Source organism: Neopsephotus bourkii, unplaced genomic scaffold (genome assembly GCF_033783945.1).
Source record: "Neopsephotus bourkii isolate Nb327-2 ecotype Australia unplaced genomic scaffold, CSIRO-AGI_Nbou_v1 NB_1846, whole genome shotgun sequence".
Lineage (NCBI taxonomy): Eukaryota > Metazoa > Chordata > Aves > Psittaciformes > Psittacidae > Neopsephotus > Neopsephotus bourkii.
Genome location: NW_026902319.1, coordinates 56,869 through 75,448, shown reverse-complemented (window position 1 = coordinate 75,448; position 18,580 = coordinate 56,869). Strand labels below are relative to the sequence as shown.

Sequence of the window (18,580 nt, the reverse complement as noted above, 5' to 3'; positions counted from 1 at the left end):
AGAACTGGACTGGGAAGTTCCTGTGTCCCAGTTGGCATCCCCCCAGCACGTGCTCTTCCCTGTCCATCACAAGCAGGCACCTGGAGGAGGTGGGATCAGATTTTAGAAGAGATTATATTAAGCAATGTGGGAGGTTGCTTAAGTCTCCAGACCGCCATTAGTAATCCTGACAGTAACTGACTGCTGTGCCTGCCCCCTCTCCTCCCTGCCCTTTGTCCCTGCCCAGCTGCAGCCGATGTTTCTGCTGGGGGCTGACCAGCTCTGGTCTCTCTGCTCCCAGTGCTGCCGGTCACCTCTCCACATGTCTCCTCTTTCCCCTTAGAGCTTTCTCCTGAAGAGCCAGCCTGTCATGGGCAAACTGACACAAGGTGTTCGCTCATGTACAGCGTTTAAGGAGGAAGAGTTTAAGAATAGATTTTTCCCAGATAATTAATTATTATTTAATGAGATTTTTTAAAAAACCTAATTCACTGGGGGTTTATACTTCAGGAAAAGCTACATTCCTGCCTGCAGCATCAAAACTGGCTTTGGCGTTTCACTGGACTCCGTTTCCTAGATTCTCCACCTAGCTAGTCAAGCTTAAGCTCCACGGTTCACAGGATAAACCCTTACAGGTGCACCATATTGCCAGGCATCCAATCACACCCCCTGTTTCCAAAGCTGTAACCCTGCTAACAACAATTCATTATTAATAATTCTGCTCTAGCCAGCACGCAGTGCTTTTCATTTGCACTGTGCTGTACGCGCATTAACTAATAAATCTCCCCAATATCCCAGTGAGAGTGGTAAGTGCTGTTATTCTTGTTTTATGGATGGCACAATGAGGCACAGAGAGGTTAATAGCAAGTCTAATTGGACAATAATTACCCACTTACCACGCTGAAAATTAAGAAATAATCCTCCCATTATCATTACATCAGCAGAACAAGGCGAGAGCAGCGCTCACGTCCTCCCCAGCCCACCCTTCAGCCAAACAGCTTATGTGCAAATGAGAGCAAAGGGAGTGCAGGAGCAGATACATCAATTGTTCTTTTCTTGTTTAACATCTATTTCCCATCACTGAGTCACTTCAGGATAGAAGAAAATTATTACGTTTCCTCCAAGATCTATTAGGAGATGACTGAAACCAAAGTAAATCTCCATCTGTGAAACGCAGCTCTTGGAAGAGAAACGGAGCAGGTAGGGTTTGGTTACTGCCATGGGCTGGTTTCATTTAATTTTTCTGAGGAGGGAAAGAAGTGCAGCAAAAAAATTTCCAGCTTAATAACAATGGGAAAGCCGGGAAAGCCAGGGAATCTGGAATTCTCCTGTAACAGGTACGCTCGCTGCTGTGTGTGCTTGCAGGGCCTATCTTCATCCTTCCTCATCCTCCTCATCCTAGTCCTGTGCTCCCACTATTTTAACATAGTTGTGAATCACTTGCACTTTAATTCACAGCCCTGAGGCTGTCGGCTGCTGCTTTTAGTGATCCCCAGTGTGAGCATTTGGCTTTGCATTTGGTATGTAGTGACCTGTTACCACTCATCCCTTGCCAAGAGGAAGTATCAGCACAGATGTCTTACACCAGGAGTAAGTGACAGGAGCCTTTCGGACTTCTCGGGTCCTGTTGGCCGCCTTTAAAACCAGATGTAGGAGTGTGAACATCCAGGAGGAAACAGGCTGGGCTTTACCAGACAGCACCCGCCAGCCACAGCCTTCGTCAGCAGCAGCACGGAGCTCAGCAGGTCGGGTGCATTGAAGGGATATGACATGCACTGACAGGTAGCACCTGGTTTTCCCTCTTATCTAAGGCCCCAAAGAGGTGCCAGTAAGACCCGAGCCCACAGTGCAGAACGTGAGTATGGATTAATGATTAATCTGCCCACCCCAGGGCTGGGGCTTTCTGATAGCATCGCCACCAAGGCACATCCTCGGTGCTGACTGCGCTGGTGTCGTGTGGATCAGGAGATAAATGTGCCTCCTGGCATCACCCTTCCTCTGTGAATATTTATCCCCTATTAAAATTGGCAGGAGGAAGGACTCTTGCATTAACCATATTGATTTTCCTATTTGTTAATCTCATAATTCATGGGTTTCCTTTCTCGTACGTCAGAATTCTCCAAACAAGCATCACTGCATAGACCCACAGCTCCCTTAAAAGAAAGAAAAATGCCTGCCAAAGATCCGGGATGCAGCTCCTGACTCAGACTGTGTTAACCAGCTTGTACGTTCTTCTTGCTTACATGTGCACAAGCCAAGAGCTGCTCCAGGGCTGTTGGTGTAATGATAGCAGCGTTCACCTCCCAAAGAAACCAGAGGCAGTGAGGATCGCCCTGACTGTGAGCTCAGTTCTGCTTCCCTCAGGCCTGATCATGGTCTGCAAGTGCTTGACCCCACAGAAACTGGCTGGAATTACGAATTTTCAGGACTGTGAGATCAGGAGCAGCAACTGATGCCATGCAGAGGCCAGAAGCTTCCTTCTGCTTTGGTTTCAGAATAAATTACCAGAAACCGTTCAAGCTGTGTCTCCTTTCCAAAGGGGATCTATTTTTACCTGTAATTATTGGGTTGTATTAAGGCTGCTTACATGACTTTTCAGTTGCAAAAAGGAGATGTCCCCATGTGTGTCTGCATCCTGTCATGCAGGTTGGACCGAGGGAGGACCTGAGCACAGCACAGAGCACTTGATCCGGAGCTGGAGCTGGACAATGTCCCCCAGGGAGCTGGGAGGTGACTGGAAATGCCTTGAAAAAATGTGAAATTGTGTCCTCTGGTTTCTGTACAAGGCGTCACGATTCTGTGCTCATCCCCTGTAAATCAGGCCCCGGCAGTGCTTCCTGAAGGAAGGGAAGGTTGCCGAGGGCAGGGCTGTGTTCTTACTCTCAGGGCACTGCTGTGACACCCATGCGAAAGGTAATAGCAGCCTACCTGTGAGCACCGCTGTTTCAAATACCGTGTGTGAGCTGTTTGCACTTCATCATTCTCACAGGTGCTGGGTTTTTTAGCTTTTGCCTTCCTTTCTACTCCCATCAGAGAGTTTGCCAACTTGTCCCTTTTATGGAGATTCTATGAGGTCTAAAATTCACAACGCTTGGTTGTCATTAGTCCTTTGTGAAACGTAATAACTCATGAACTTTGCAGAAAGCTTTGCACTGATTTAATGCCCTGGATATAAGGGATGCGAAGGGAGTTTCCCACAGAGCCAGTTCCCCAGCAGAAGTCAGTGCCAGGGTGATTTGGGCAGGTTCCACTTTCAGTAATATTGCTCAATTTAGAAACACCTTTCAGTTTCAGGTGGTGTATATCCACATGGACCTGGGCGTGTATCCTTAAAATCTGTGTTTATATAAAGAAATACAACAGCCTCAGCCCACTGCCGGAATACGCCCTTAAAATGGTTCTGCTAATGTGAGTTCTTACACAAGCAGCCTGTTGCAAACATCTGGAGCCCTGTCTTATAGAGAGCTTGCAGTATAAGGCTTAGTGGGTTTAGAGTGTGTAAAAGTAAGTGCTCAACAAAATGATAGAAGTACAGGTTTAAAATGGAATAGCTGGTGGCTGAGAGCAAGCACAGCTGATAAGAAACGGTGATGAAGCTGGGTTTAATGGACCCTTCCTTTTTGTGGGCACTCAGGGCATTGATATTAAACTCTGACTCATTTCTTGTCCTTTTATTAATTGTTTTATATTTGACGTGCAGGAATTTCATTGCAGCTTCCATGTTAAACTGATTGACGCTTCGTTTACTGCACGTTCCCATATGTCTGCATATGGATATGCAATACATGTGAGTATGCCAGTTCACACACTGATGTTTAGCCAATAAATAGAGGGCTATATATAACAGTGTTAATTATCCAGCTCTGAACACTGAAACTGAGGATAAATGGGATTAAACTGCTTACTTCTCTCCACACAAGAGAAAAGCTGGACAAAACAATGGTTTGCACAATCGCACCTATGCCCAGACAGGAACATGCCTGCTCTGGAGTTAGTTTTCAACAGAAGTACTTTGTTAATTCTTGTTTTCTTAATGTTTGCTCTTTTTCTACCAGTCATTGAGACCATTTTACCAAAGGCAGTCACTGTGTTAATTCAATATCCTGAACATTAGGTCTTTGGTGACTCCATTCAGAACAAAAACTTTTCTTCCAAGTCAGCATTTCAAAAGCTGTTTTGATGGATGCTGGAACTCAAATTTCAGTGTTATGAATGAAAGATCATAAGATATATTGGAGACAGTGCTTTCTTTCACTGTGGGTTAACATTTGAATTGACATCTTTTTGTTTCCAGGTTTTAAACTAAAATGCCTATTTGGGAGATGGCACTCAGAAACCGATTTGTGATGAAAAGCAGTGATTTAGGGTTCCCAGGGGAAATGAGAAATTCAGCTTGAATTTGGATTTTGGAGGGTGTGAGCGGAGGGACTGCTGCAGATGTGAGCCAGGTCCAGCCATGCAGGGGGGGAAACGCTCCAGTAAATTATGTAATCGTTTGGAAGTGATGTGACAACGAAACAGTCTTAATGATTTTCTTCAGTGACTCCACTTAATCCATAATGGAATAGACTGGAGGAACCTGATCTTGGGCACATCTGGCTGTTTAATGGACTGCAGCTACATGACAGGGGTTGTGCCTTTTTCTGGGGCTCTCCTCTCTAGCATAGCTGCAGTGCGAGGCCGGTGGTGCAGGAACATGGGCAGCAGCTCCCAGCAGCACCTCAGGGCTGGAGGGGATGTCTTTCCACCTCCTCTGGGGGTACGAGTGGATGCGGTCCAGCCCTGTGGAAAGGCTTTGTGGTTTGGGGCTTCCACTGAGTGCCAAGTCCAGCGTGGTAACCACCTTGGGATTTGAGACACTGCTCAAAAACAGAACTTTAAAGAGCTCTACCAGACCCAAATGTCAAAACCAGCCTTGTGAAGAATATAGACTCACAGACTGCTTTGGGTTGGAAGGGACCTTAAACCTCATCCAGCTCCAGTGCCCTGCCAGATGGGGACTCCACAGAGTCCCTGAGCAGTTCTTCCAGTGACCGACTGTTCTCATGGGAAGAAAAGCTCTTCCTTAAACTTATTTGAAGTTTCTCCTACTGCAGCTTGCACCCGTAGCCCCTTGTCACATGGCCACGATTTCCTTTTCTAACAACAAAGAGGCAGGGGATTAGCTGAAAGCAGTTTGGCCTATCTCTTCTTGGTCCAAGTAATTATTCTGGCTATTTCTCTGAGCCAAGAGCATGTGCTTCTATTTATCAAATTACTTTGCTTTTATCTGAAGGTCAAGAAAACCACTGATGGAGCACCAGAGATAAGCAGGAACTAACAGTAGTGCCCAGTGCTTCCCAGTACCCTGCCTAATGTTCTGGCAACTGCCCAGCCTTTCCTCCATGGACCTCCTTCCCTCTTCATGGTATGTTAGAAGATGAACTTTTTGTTCCAATTTGATTTCTGGTGAGTATGTTTAGCTCAAAAAAAGGTTATCTAGGTGTAGTTTTATATCTGGATCAGTGTCCAGATATAAAACTGTGGTGCTGTGCTGAGACTCAGGGGCTGGAGGACATGGTGTCTTCATGCTGGGGTGGCTGGATGTTTTCTCCTGGCCCAAGGTGAGAGTTTATCCTTTTGTGTTGCCATTAGGACGCATTATGCACACCCATCTCATGGGATAAGACTCGAGTCAGTGGATGGGAGCTTGAAGGTACACAGTGTGGGAGCAGGATGGGCATGGGCAGTGGGGAGCACCAGCACACCATGCTAACCCATAGCACTGCCCCACTGTGGTGCTTCACTGTGGTTAGAGGGTGTGTTGTTCCCATTCTGATGGGTGAGTGGAATTATCCTTGAACTGGTTTACGTGAGTCAATCTGTTCATACAGTGTTGGAAAGGCAGGGCTGCCACTTGTTTTATTTACATTGATATTGCTTTTCATGGGGAAAATGGTAATTTTGGTGTATAGATTTTAATGAAGCCTGAAAGAAGCTTCTCAAAGAGGTAACCAAGACTGGATGGAAAAATGATTTTTTCTGAGTCTGAACTGCCTGCTTCTGTAATTTGTACAGTTAGAATTGAACTGGAGGTTAAAGACACCAGATTGAACAAACAGTTGAGTATTTTAAGTTATATTTAATGCTGTCACAAGTAGATTAAACAAGTGGCTGGCACTTGTTTAAGCAATGTGGCACCTTCAGTCCTGCTTTCCAGGGGCTGACCTGTTCATTTCCACATTAAACGGCTTAACCCAATGTGCTGTTTGAAACGGTTCTGAATTGTCTGTGCAGGAAACCCACATTCCCATGGTAATGAACGTTACCTGTTGCCCTCAGTCATTTTTATGTGACTGAGTGCAATTCAACAGTCTGAAAATGGAGTCACCGGCAAAGAGGGAGGGTGGAACCCCAAAGTCCATGAAGGGCAAAAAGAAGTTTAAATGGGCTGAGCGCCAGCCTGCCTCTGGATGATCTCACTGCAGAAGTGGTGATAGCAATCCTCTGCAAGGCTCGTGGAGGTAGCTGTGCAAAGGAATGCCCTCTGTGCCTTGGGGAAGGTGCATGAGCCTTCTGAAGGCAGCGCTGGGAGAAACAGACTTGTAAACATCTGCCAGAGCATCCCTTCCTAATAAATATTGAAATGCTCCCTTCCCGAATTCGGCACTATTAGTTCTGGCGCCGCTTCAAGCCTGTCTCTCATCGAGTGATTGATTTCTTTATTTCTGTTCTCTCCTGCCAGCCCCTGGGAATGTGATTGAGTTAAAGCTGGAGAACTTTAAAAGTGCAGTGAATTTATCAGGGAAAGAATGAGGGTACTCAGGTGGAGGAGGATTTGGGAGGCAGGGCAGTGTCTCAAGCTCTGCATTTGCCCAAGTCCTCCGGAACAAAGTCCGATTTCATCTGCTCATTTGGAAGAGGCTGGGCTGGGGTGCGAGAGATGGAATTATTGACCCCAGGGTGGGCGGTTTATGCAGGGGTATCTTAATACAATAAAACTTCAGCGCTTGGTAGCTGGTCATAAGCTGGTTCCTGCCGCTGACCTTCAGAGCCCCATTTTCTGTTTTTACGGAGGAAGGTGGTGTAAGAGCAAGGCTGCTGTATCTGGCAGGGTCTTTTCATATCCTTAAACTGGATTAGGCTGTATGTAACCATATGTATTTCTTGCTTATTCTTTCCTCCTTAGACTGTTGTGCTCAGGGGGACCAGCAAGAACCTGCTGAGCACTGGGGCAGGGAGGATGACTACCTGGTGCTGGGGATACACAGAGATCAGGATGCGCAGGTGACAGTTACTCATCAATCAGCTCTTAAATCGTGGCTTCTGCATTTCAGTTACAGAATCTGAAATTTAAATCACTCTTGTAATGATCATGGTGCAGATCATCTGCAGACTAGTTACACACACCAGAAGGCAGTGAGCACCAGTGACAATGGGCTCTGTTTCTTCCTTGTGCCAAGAATCTAAATGTAAAAACAGATGCTGCAGCAGTGGCAGTGGAAGGAGGTTGAGTTGCAGTTGACAAAGCACAAAATTCCTCAGAAGCAGAAAAACCCCACAAGCATCCCAAATGGCACCAGGTACATCTGGAAGAGCACCGTTTCCTTTCAGACCGCTTCTGTTCAGACCAAGGCAATCTCACCAGCATCTCTCAAACAGCTCACGTGTTGGGTTTCTGTTCACCCTTGTTTCTCCCAGAAAAGGACAAGCTGTGGTCCGGCTCTATCTGCTCTGGTGTAGGGAGCATTATCTTGCCTCGCAGCCTGCACAGCATATTCCTGGAGCAGATTCATTAGAGGGGTTAGTGACTGTTATTTACATATGCAATGGTTTTGTTTCCTCTGCACATTCTTCGTCACCAGATTTAACCATCTCGGTAACTGCAGGAGGTGGCTCTTGGCTGACACTGGTGTCCTGAGCCAGAACTGACTGCTCAGAAATGTAAGAAATAACCAAATGGGCACAAATGTTTGCTCATGGGCAACATACAAATTAGTTCCTAAGCTTAAAGCATTTGGCAAAACTGCCCAAACCCAGTTAAAATGTTGGTTATCTCACAAAGCACTGGTTAGCAATCTTTCTTTGTTTGTTTTACCCAGTGATCTGTTGTAACCTGGGACTTTTATACCTCTCAAGAACTACAAATGTGGTTTGGTTGATTTTCGTTAATGTTTGGGTCAAGTTCTTCAGTCAAAGCACAGCTCTGTGAGGCACAGGATGTGCTTCCTGGTTAACCGTTCTCTTGCTCAGACAGACGGTGCCTCAGATGGCAGTGACCCGCCAGCACCGGTCCCCAGCAGCTCTCTGCCACCATGGACTGAATCCAGCAAGTTCAGCCAGACACAACTGAGGAGCAGTCCAGAAATATCCTGTGGACAGAAGGGATAAGGGCAAGGTTACTGGCTGGGGGGTTTGGACTCATTCCCATCGCTGTCGAGGTAAACCATCTCCTAACCTTGCAGAAAGGTGCACATCTCCAGCAGAACCAGTGTGAAGTGAAGGGGTTATGTGCAGGTTAGCAGAAAACTGCATGGTGCATGGAAGAAAAATAGCTTTTCATTTTATACTTGGTTGTTATTGATCACTTCAGCTGATCTCTCATTCGATACCTACCTAACGATGGGTTTAGCCAGGTTTTGTTAATGAAAGGCTGAGCACTGGGTAAATCTCTTACAAATGTGATTAAGGAAATACAAAGATCAAGATGACCACCTAATGCTGCACTGCTCAGCTGAGAGAGCAGGAGAGACAACAAATGTTAAATGCAATTGAATACGCAACAAATCCTCAGCGTACAGCATCCCAGTACATCAAGAAATTTTTCTTGCTTCTGGCCAGGAAAATGTCCTGTTTGTGTTGCTTGGGAAAAATAATTACACTGCTTGTGCTTATTTACACAGTCACAGCTTGCTGGAGAAAGGCTGATTTTCCACCCTCCTTCACACGGTCCTGTGAAGAATTCCTGCTATTTCAGCAGCTGCAGCAGCACTACTTGTACCTGCTGGGGGCTCTGGTAACCACGAGAGCACAACCTGAGTGATGGAGGACCAGCAAAAACCTCGCAGGAGTTTACAGACCAAAGCAGGATTTTACAAGGTATGTAGAATGTTGGTGCTGAGGGAAGGGCTGGGACAGCACACACCAGAGAGGAAACTTGTTCTTGTGCATGTACCCAGTAGTTATGCATCGTCTTCTCTGTCCTGTTCATTTTCACCCTGAGGTTCTCTTAGTGTGGGCATCTTAGGGATGTCCCTTGATGTCAGCATGAGTTCTTAAAGCCCTGGAGCAATGTAGGGAGCTTAGGTCAGGAGAGGCCAACCTGCAGGGGTGGGCGCAAGGCTAAGCTTAGGGGCATGGTTCTTGCTAGGGACTCCTTAACTGAAGCCACCTGCTGGGAAGGGGAGAGCGGCTGGCAGGAGGCAAGGGAGATGTTCTCTTCAGCGTGGCTTCCCAGGGCTAAGCCAGGGCCCTCCCCCCGTTCCCACGTTAGGGTTGATGCAGCTTTTCACTTCCCACACAGGAATACTAAGAAACCAACCAGCCTGGGACCTGCCGTCAGTCGTAACCGCAGTGAGGCCCCTGGGAAGGGGTAACCCCCGAGCAAACCTCTCCCCATCTCCCCAGGCAGGCAGGAGGCAGGACAGTGCTTCCAGCCAGTCAACCACAGCGGCTGCCCACAGCAAACTGCCCAGGGCCGCTTCCTCCAGGTGGACAGGGACGGCTGCTGGGTGTCCGCCCGATCCATGTGCTGTGGGGAGGGGGAAACCAGCAACCATACAAGCAGCACCGGGCTTACAGGGCCCTGATGAAGATCTCTGGAGCCTTCCAGACAGAGGTGCCGCAGCTGCACAGCTGGTTCAGTCAGTGCGGGGCAGGACTCTGGCGGTTTGCACAACTGATCTTATGCTCCAGAGGTTGTCAGTCCATCCGTGAGGCTGTTTAAGATCATAAACCAACATAATGGGCTTTGGCGCGTTTCATGGCTCAGTTCTCAGTTCCAACCAGGGTGGAGCTGGACAAAACTACACATTACCATCTGCATTTGCCTTTCCTGGCATGCACAGCTCAGCACCATAATAAAACCTCAATCCAGTCCCTTCTCCGGGATCCCTCTGCCAGACGTGTCTCCAGTGCACCAAACCCTGTAGGACAAGGACACCCGTGACTACCTTTGGTGGTGACAATAGTGCTTACCTTTCATGATGAGACCCATATGGAAGTGGAGAGGAGTGCTGTTCAGTGTAACATGGTTGATAAGGTTTACCCAGGGACTTGACTGTTCCTGAGTTTTGCTGGCAATTACTGGAGTGAGATAAAAGTGTTCCAGGAAGAGATGAGCAGGAGAAAAAACCACAACCAAATAAGCAGAGGCGTATCTTAGTTTTACAGATACACACAGCATCAATCAAAATGCCACCTGCACACCCTGGCTGGTACCCTGAATTATACAGTTTCCCTGAGCTTATAGGATGCATAAAATATATGTTTAATGAAGCAGTCACCAGTCTGTGGATCCAGGAGGCACAAGAAGCGCAGTACAGGATATGTATGTCCGATGCCTGTTCACAACAGATTATTTCAGAGCATAAGAGGAGAAGGGATTCATTTCATCCCAGTAATTATCATTAATTTTTACGACTCAGTGGGTGGCATCCCAAAGTGTTCAAAGTAAGTTCTGATGCTCTCTGGAGTCTGCTGGGGACATGAAGGTCCTTGTAGCACATTTAGTGAAGCTGGACATGCTAAGTAAAGGTGAATCACTTGGCAGCATAAGCCAAAGCCCTAACCTGTGCATTGAGGTGTCAGGCGCTGAGCTGAGAAGTCATGGCTCATATCCCCTTTAGAGGTGCCTGCATCTCCACATTGACTGCACAGGAATCACAGGATGCTGTGCTTTGTGCTTGGATGTCCTGGGCAGGATGAGGCCAGTTCTAAGTCCATCTGTGCAACTCAATGTCTGGCAGGGGGCCTCACACCAGATGATTAAAATGAGTTAAAAAATTTGAAGTAAAGAACAGGCTTTTTTTGACACTATTTTTATTTCAGTATGCATCAAATCCTGTTTTTATAACTTATTAATGATAAATTGATCCCAGGAGATACCAACTCTGTATTTACAGAGTGTTCAGACATGCTGGGGGCTGTTTTAAATGTACCAGCTGCTCAGTGCTGATTTAAGTACACAGATGTTATTAGCATAACATTCAAATTTGATGCCCTTCTTATCCGCCTCCTGCAAACGCACAAACACGACAGCACCAGCAGCACAGCAAGTTCATGCGGGAAAAGCCCTTTCTCCCCCTGGGACCTCCCTGTGGGCTGAACTTGCAGCAAAGGGCAGCTCCATCATCCCATTGTCCCTCTCTGGGTCCCCTCTTGTGCACAGCTCACCCCAGGGACAAGAGGTGTGGTTCTAGCATGGAAAGGTGCCTGATGGTGGTGATGGGGCTTCTTGCAGATAATATGGTGAAACCGAATGGGCTCAGGGCTGGATATCCCTTGGGTTACATATGTCATGGAATGGTTTGGGTTGGAAGGGAGCTTACAGCTCATTCAGTTCCAACCTCAGCCTCCCCTCTGGCAGGTTAAAGCCGTTCCCCTTGTCCTGTCCCTACAGGCCCTTGTATAAAGCCCCTTCCAGCTTTCTTGCTGCCCTTTTAGGTGTTGGAATGCTGCTAACAACTGACAATGGAGGTGACCCTCTACTTGGTTTTGTATCTGTGCGCTCTGTTGTGTCTGTGTGGTTATTGCTGCTGAGCTTTCCAGCATGGGGGTGTTTTTCAAGCTTTGTTCTTGCCCTTGCTTATTATTTTTGAGGCATGAGCTGTGATGGGAAATAACGTTGGTGATCTTTGAACCAAAGGAGCTGGAGACAGAAACAGCAAATTGATGTCTGGCTCCAGGAATTGCATGTTACACAAAGGTGCCTGAATCACAGTTCAGGACTGGAGCACAACAGAACTGAAAGGGTGAAATCCAAGCCTGGTGTGCCTCCTTCCTGGCAAGTGCTGATGTTGCTGGGAGCTCTGTCCACTGCTGGTGACAGCAGCAGAAGCCTCATTGCAGCTCCTCCGAATCCTCCCGGAATTCTCCCAGGCCTTTGCAGTCATCTTCAAAATTAAAAAAGTTCATTTAAGTTTTCTTCCCTTATTGGGTATTTTAAAGCCTACTTTCTATGGCTAATCTTGATGAAAATTAAAGCCATTATGACCCACTTCTAAAGCAAACGCTATTGCAGGGGATATAAAGCCCTTCCACAAAGGGGCTGTTCTCCCCAGGCTGCAGAGGTGTGAGAGGGCCTTTTAGCTCTTCATTTTCAGTTTTTCATTTCCAGTCCTATGTTGTTTCCCAGAGAAAAACATAATATCTTTTTATTATTTCCATCCTGCCCATGAACAGGAAGTTTATGGAATTTCACCAGGAAATCTCCATTCATTTCAGTTCCGCCTTTAAAGCCCCCACACTTGATGGCTCAGGAGCACATGAGGAACACAGAAAGGGAGGTTCTTTGGTAGCGCCTTGATATCCCATAAGAAACATCCTGCTACACAGTAAAATACAAAGTAATGACAACAACAGGACTGTAATAATTTCAAAGTCAAACTGTTGTCTTGTGCAAGATGAGGGAAACGTCACAAAGAAGGTATCAAAGGCTCAAGGAGGATTTTTGGAGGCACATTGTTACAGAAGTCTTTACCACCCCCTGCAGAGGCAATCAAGACTAATGGGGACATTAGTACAGCAGAGGACTACATATCAAAAGAGTCCCTGGAGCAAATAACACCCAGTAACTAGAGCATCACTGGCAGCGTGCTCCAAACCACCCCCCTCTGCCACAGAAATGAGTAAAAGGGTTGTAAACAGCAGAGGGAAAATTTCTGCCTGGTGACTGCAAATAAGCACCCAGCAGAGCTGTTAAAAGTTGCTTGCTGGAGAGAAAAATATGATTCTCCCAGTTTTATGGGCCGGGTTCGGATAGCTCTTACTCCTCTCCCATATATCCAATTTTCACATAGATTAAAAGGGAAGCCAGCATGGGCTCTGCTGAATGATGCCCTGGATTGCCCTGCCTCTGGTGCGTGATGCACCGCAGCAACCCGCTGCCACGCTCACACAGGGCTTGCCAGGGCAGTGCAATGCTTGCCACTGTGGGCTTTACATCAATGCTTGCTGCTCTGCGCATGAGAAATACCCCAAATACCCTCACAGATGTCCATGCAGGGCCTCAGTTCTGCATAAACACTCACCTGATCATTTATTTAAATGTTGTAAATTAATTACAAAGAAAAGAAAGGTTATGATAGCATTAAACTTAAAAGGGGTGGCTTGGGCAATATTTGGTGCCTCCAGGAGAATGCTGAGAGGTCACCGCAGTGTCCAAAGGTGAGGATGAAAGCAAGTAAGTGCATCTCACCGTGGGGCATTTCTCAATGCTTTCAAGAGCATGTATTTGTGCTCTGATGGCAGCAGCTCACCAAAGCTTGAGTTCAGCCGCTCTGGTAGAGCTGGAGCCGATGGCTGCACCTTTGGGAACTGCTGCTTGGCACAAAGCTTTCTCCAGGTGTAGCATCAAACGCTGGTTCCCTTCTCCAACCTCACAGTGTCCTGACTGGGCTCTCAAATACTCTGATGTTTGCTGATATCGCTGTAAGTGTGAACAACAGAGCTGGAATCTGACTGATTTGCAAGAATTTGGGAATGTTATGAATCGGAAGCGTGCTGTGCAGGCGAATGTGGTGCCACATAAACTGTGCTGTGTGCCATGATTAACGCTGAATGAAAAGAAATGCCACTGACTGATGTGTTTTGAATAAACAACACAAGTGAGCTGATGCACGAGAGGTTCTGGGGTCCCCCCTCGCTGTATCTGGAGCATGGGAAAAGATCCAATCTCCAAGCAAATCCTGCCCGATGTACAAGAGGTATCACAGTGGATGAGGGGCAGTGCCTCGGCCCATTGGCTGCTGACATTTGTGTGGCTTTCCTAATTTTTTGTCCCTCAAGTTTTTCTGGGCCTCTGGGAAATGGGGAGGGATCTCCACGTGTGCTCCGCTGCTGGCCAGTGTGAGCCCGCTCCGACAGCACTGCCATCGCTATCATTTAATCCTCCCCTGGCTCAGCAGCAACAGGGTAGGATTCATCTGTCGTTCCTCATTCCTGGCACTGCGTGCTGTTGGTCTGCATGCTTGCTGTTAATGATGATTGTGTACCAATTTGTTCTGGCACCGACTGCTGATCCTCTCTCATGTTTTGCTGGGTGCAAGTGCACCAGGGAGGATTTGCCTGTGTGCTTGTTTCGCCATTTAAAATGCTTTACAGGAGGGCTCAAAAGTCACCCCTATTTTTAATATCCACATCTATGTGTTGAAATTAATCTTCTCTTACTAATGCGAACAGCAAAATCCCAGGCACGTTAAAGTCACCGGGTTTGAGGGGTTTCCTATGGCTGCAGCTGAGCAAGGCTTTCACCCAGGATTGCTGTACCCTTGCTCCTAAGCTGTTCCTACAGCCGGTGTCCCTGAGGGACCGGTACCGGCTGCAGACGGAACGGGGCAGCTGCAGGGCAAGTCACCTTCTGCAGAAGAGCTCTGCAGAGGGACCTGCTGGAGAGCCTGCTGTTCTGTGCCCTCTGGTCCGGAGCTGAATACTAAACATGGTTGCTTAAAGCGGGAGTGAGCTTAAATGCTCTGGACTTGAATCTATGTGAAAATGGGGAGCTAAAAATAAACCTATAGAGATTCCTGGAAGCAGCTCCGGGCTGTGGGCGGGAGAGATGGGCAGGACGTTCTGGAGATGTCAGCCCTGTTCTCACTCGGCTGAGCTGAACAATTCAAACTCAGAATTTTCCTGAAGCAGAATCCAGCGTTACGAATGGGAGTTCTCAATCAGAGCATCCCACTTAGGTTTCATCACACCGTAATTTCTTCTGGGTTTTCCTTGGAGCTGCTTTAAACCAGAAGTGAGCAACAGCTTCTAAAATATAGTCACTTCAAATCAGATTTTTTTGTTCCCCAAAAAAGTTAGAGATGTGACAGGCTCATCACAGCTAAACCTCCTCACACGGGTCCCTGCTTTACTGAGCTGTGTTTGCCCAATAATAACGGGTTTTTCACAAAAGGGAGTGGTGCACAGAATGCATCAGCAGTTACGCAGTGCCGCACGTTTCCCATCATTTGCTGATCCCTGAGGGAGCACCTGCACCATGGGCTAGAAATCTCTCTGACATCCCTGTTTGGGATAAAGGTGTGGGCACAGGTGATGGTGTTCGTGGCACGAGCACCTTGACGAGTCCCCTGTGGGGTTCCTGCCCGGCCCGGGCTGGGCTGGTGGACTTTATCCAGGTAATAATTCCAGTCGGATGCTGACAACTGGAATGAAACCTGCGTGGGGACACTTGCAGAAGGGCGTGTTTTATCACAGTGCCATAGAGAAGGCACGGTGCATCTATAAATGTTTTATGCTGCCTGGATCGCAGTTCAGTGCAGAGATTAAAAGAGCAGTGCAGAGCTAAACCCGCTGTGGCTGTGCCGCGGTTCCCCTCTCCTGCTGCTTCCCTTTCCATCCAGCCCCAGAGCTGTCACCAGCCCCTTTCCCTCCTGAGCAGATTTAATCATTTCTCTCTATCATCTTCTCTCTCTCTTGCTATTAGGACCTAGGCTGCTTCCCTGCTAATTGCACCACCTTACGTGACAAAGGTGTCTTCATAACCCCAGCAAAAGCTGCTTATTACTTGACATGATGATTTCCAATCTGTTGTCAGAACAGTTCCTGGCATCCTGAGTGCAAGGCACTGACGGCTGGATAGCTTCATGCAAGTTTAATGAAGCACAAGGTAAGTGGAAATACAATACAGAGAGGGGGTCAGCAAAACCAGTTAATTAAATAAGATGGAATAACTTAAATTTCCGAAAGGGAGTGTTTTCGCTCTGGAAACGCACCCAAATGCCAGTTCCACCGAGAAGTGACACCGGAGCTGGCGTTTCGGTGCATCTCCAGGAAGATCAAAGTCTCGCCTAGCCTGTGACAGGAGACATTCTGTTTCAGATGAGGCAGTCCGTGTGTGCAGGGTGGTGCTGGGGTGTGTGGATCACAGATAAAGCTGAGGGGTTTATAGGAGAGAGCCTCCAGCCTCCCCTGCCTCCATGTTCTGCTGCTTCGCTGAAGGGGTTAATTTGTTTTCACACTGTTGTTCTCATGAGTTATGGGCTGACTCCTGCCAGCTGAGTGAAAAGGGGATTTAATTTTGCAGCTAAAGCATGGCAGATGTGTGTGTGGGAGGGCTGGGAGGGGGAGCAGGGGAATGTTGTTGTTTTTGAGGTGACCAAAATCTGGTCCACCGGATTGCAGCTAACCTGACTGCAGCCCGTGAGCTGGTGGAGGCTGGCACAGAGCTGTGGTTGCAGCAGGGACACAATGCGCAGCTAGGCAGGGATGATGGGGTCCCACAGCCTTGGGGCTGTGTGGGGCAGAGAATCCCAGAACCCCAGCCCGGTTTAGGCTGAAGGGACCTTAAAGCTCCTCCAGCTCCAACCCCTGCCACGGGCAGGGACCCCTTCCACTGGAGCTTGCTCCAAGCCCCTGTGTCCAACCTGGCCTTGAGCCCTGCCAGGGATGGGGCAGCCACAGCTTCTCTGGGCACCCTGTGCCAGTGCCTCAGCACCCTCACAGGGAAGAGCTTCTGCCTAAGAGCTCAGCTCAGTCTCCCCTCGGGCAGGTTCAAGCCATTCCCCTTGGCCCGTCCCTACAGGCCCTTGTCCCAAGCCCCTCTCCAGGTTTCTTGTAGAGCCCTATAGCATAATATCTCATGTTAATCCAAAACTTAGAACAATGCAGCCTGTTATTCACAATTAGTCCTATCTTGAACTGGGGAGGCTGAAGGTGTCCAGAAGAGCAGCTCTAGCTCTGGATGAGCGAGCCATCCCAGTTCACAGCACAGCAGGATCCAGAGCTGGTCACTGAGGGCCAGCTCTGTCCTGCTGCTCCATTTCCTACACAAACATTGCTCCAGGTTAATGTGCACCAGCAGTTTATCTCCTGCACCCATCATGTTTTTCAGGCAGCTGGTGCTGTCCTCCTCCTCCGGGACTGGCAGGCAGCAGGGAACTCCAAGGAAATGCCGGTCACAGTTTCTCTGGGTTTGTAAGGCTCACCCAGGAACCTACATTTCAGTGTTACTGGTAACAGCTGATTAGCAGAAAGAAGAAACCAGTGATCAAGGCTCTGGCAGTGAAAGAAATGTGACGTACTTTGAATTATTCTGCAGAGAACGCAGCCTTCAAAAACATCGTTTTCTTTTACAGTTGGAAATTACAGTGTCTGCATTTGAGTTAGTGCATGAGGGAACAAGAAGCAGCATTTGTGTGATGACAGAAAGAGACGTTTCTCTACAATGTACAAATGAAAATTCATTACAAACATAATGCAAGAACAAGGAATGCAAATGTGCAGACACGGGTAAATGGCAAATGAATTCAGCAAAGAGAAAGAAAGAGTGCGTAGTTAGGTTTAATACCTGTTTGTACCTGTGAAGCTTTTCAATGTCTTCACAGGTTTGTTTGGAGTCATGCACTGCAAATACATGGTACCAACTGTGGTACCACCCCATGAGTGGACTGTACCCTCGTGTGTCACTATGTGCTCTGTGGACATCCTGACCATGATGCTTCACAGTGGGGCGTCTCTGGTAGGTCCTTTCCATGTGTCTCAGGGATGCCGGGGTTGGAAAGGTATTTTGGTTTTTGCTTTAAATCAGAACAGGAACTGCTTTTGCACCATTGTGATGTAAAAACTTGCTGGTTGGAGGAGGGTTTTCTCTCTGCCCCTTTTACCTTCTCTGGTTTTGCAAATTAAATTTTCCCATCAGATTCCATTTCTACTTCAAATAAATAACGTTTATGCTGGGGAAAAACTCTCCAAACTGCCCAGAAATTGAGCAGTAAATCAATGGCAGCTTCAGTGATGCTGGGAAACTGAAATGAAGTCATGGGTTGATGGGAAGCTTTTTAGAATGACACAAGCTGAACCTTTTCAGTTCAGGCTCCAGATACCTGTCCCGAGGCACTGATCCTTCCTGGATGGCTCAGAGACTTCACACTCCTCCACGAGAAGGCAGCTCTGCCTTGTACACCCAGGCTGCTCAACATAGGAGGTGTGTAAGCCCACTCCAGGTATAATCCCACTGCCGGCTTGTCTCTGTGCCTGATACCGAACATGTGCTTACCTGCCTGGACTGAGCCAGGAGAAACCCCTCCTTGTTCGTGGGTACTAGAATTATGTAGAAACAGAACATGTGGAAAACAGCTTCTAGGTGCTCCGAGAGCCAGCTTCCAGCCCCAGGAAAACCTAATATTTGGGGCTGAAGATACACAGGGAGATCCACCGCTGGTAACTGGGGGTAATGAAGCGTTAGGAAGGCTCCAGCTGCTCAGTGAACAGACCTGCACGGTGCCGGAGGAGCGAGGTGTGCCCAAGGCACAGCAGCTTTGCTCTGCCTCCTTGTCTTTTTCTGGCTCTACCTTGCAGCACTTGTGGGCAAGTGAGAGGGGGGAACTGACAAGGGGATTTGAGTCTCGGTTTGATGGCTGTGGTGTTACGTGTGGGTTTCCCCATGCAGAAAGCA

At 47.8% G+C, this 18,580-nt stretch overlaps 1 long non-coding RNA gene across 1 annotated transcript; it reads left to right on the top strand.

The window, feature by feature from the left end:
* Positions 1 to 8,799: 8,799 nt before the first annotated feature.
* Positions 8,800 to 18,084, top strand: LOC133207256 (uncharacterized). The gene is made up of 3 exons (XR_009724000.1): positions 8,800 to 9,057; positions 15,611 to 15,793; positions 17,998 to 18,084. It is a non-coding gene; the product is annotated as an uncharacterized LOC133207256 (long non-coding RNA).
* Positions 18,085 to 18,580: the final 496 nt, after the last annotated feature.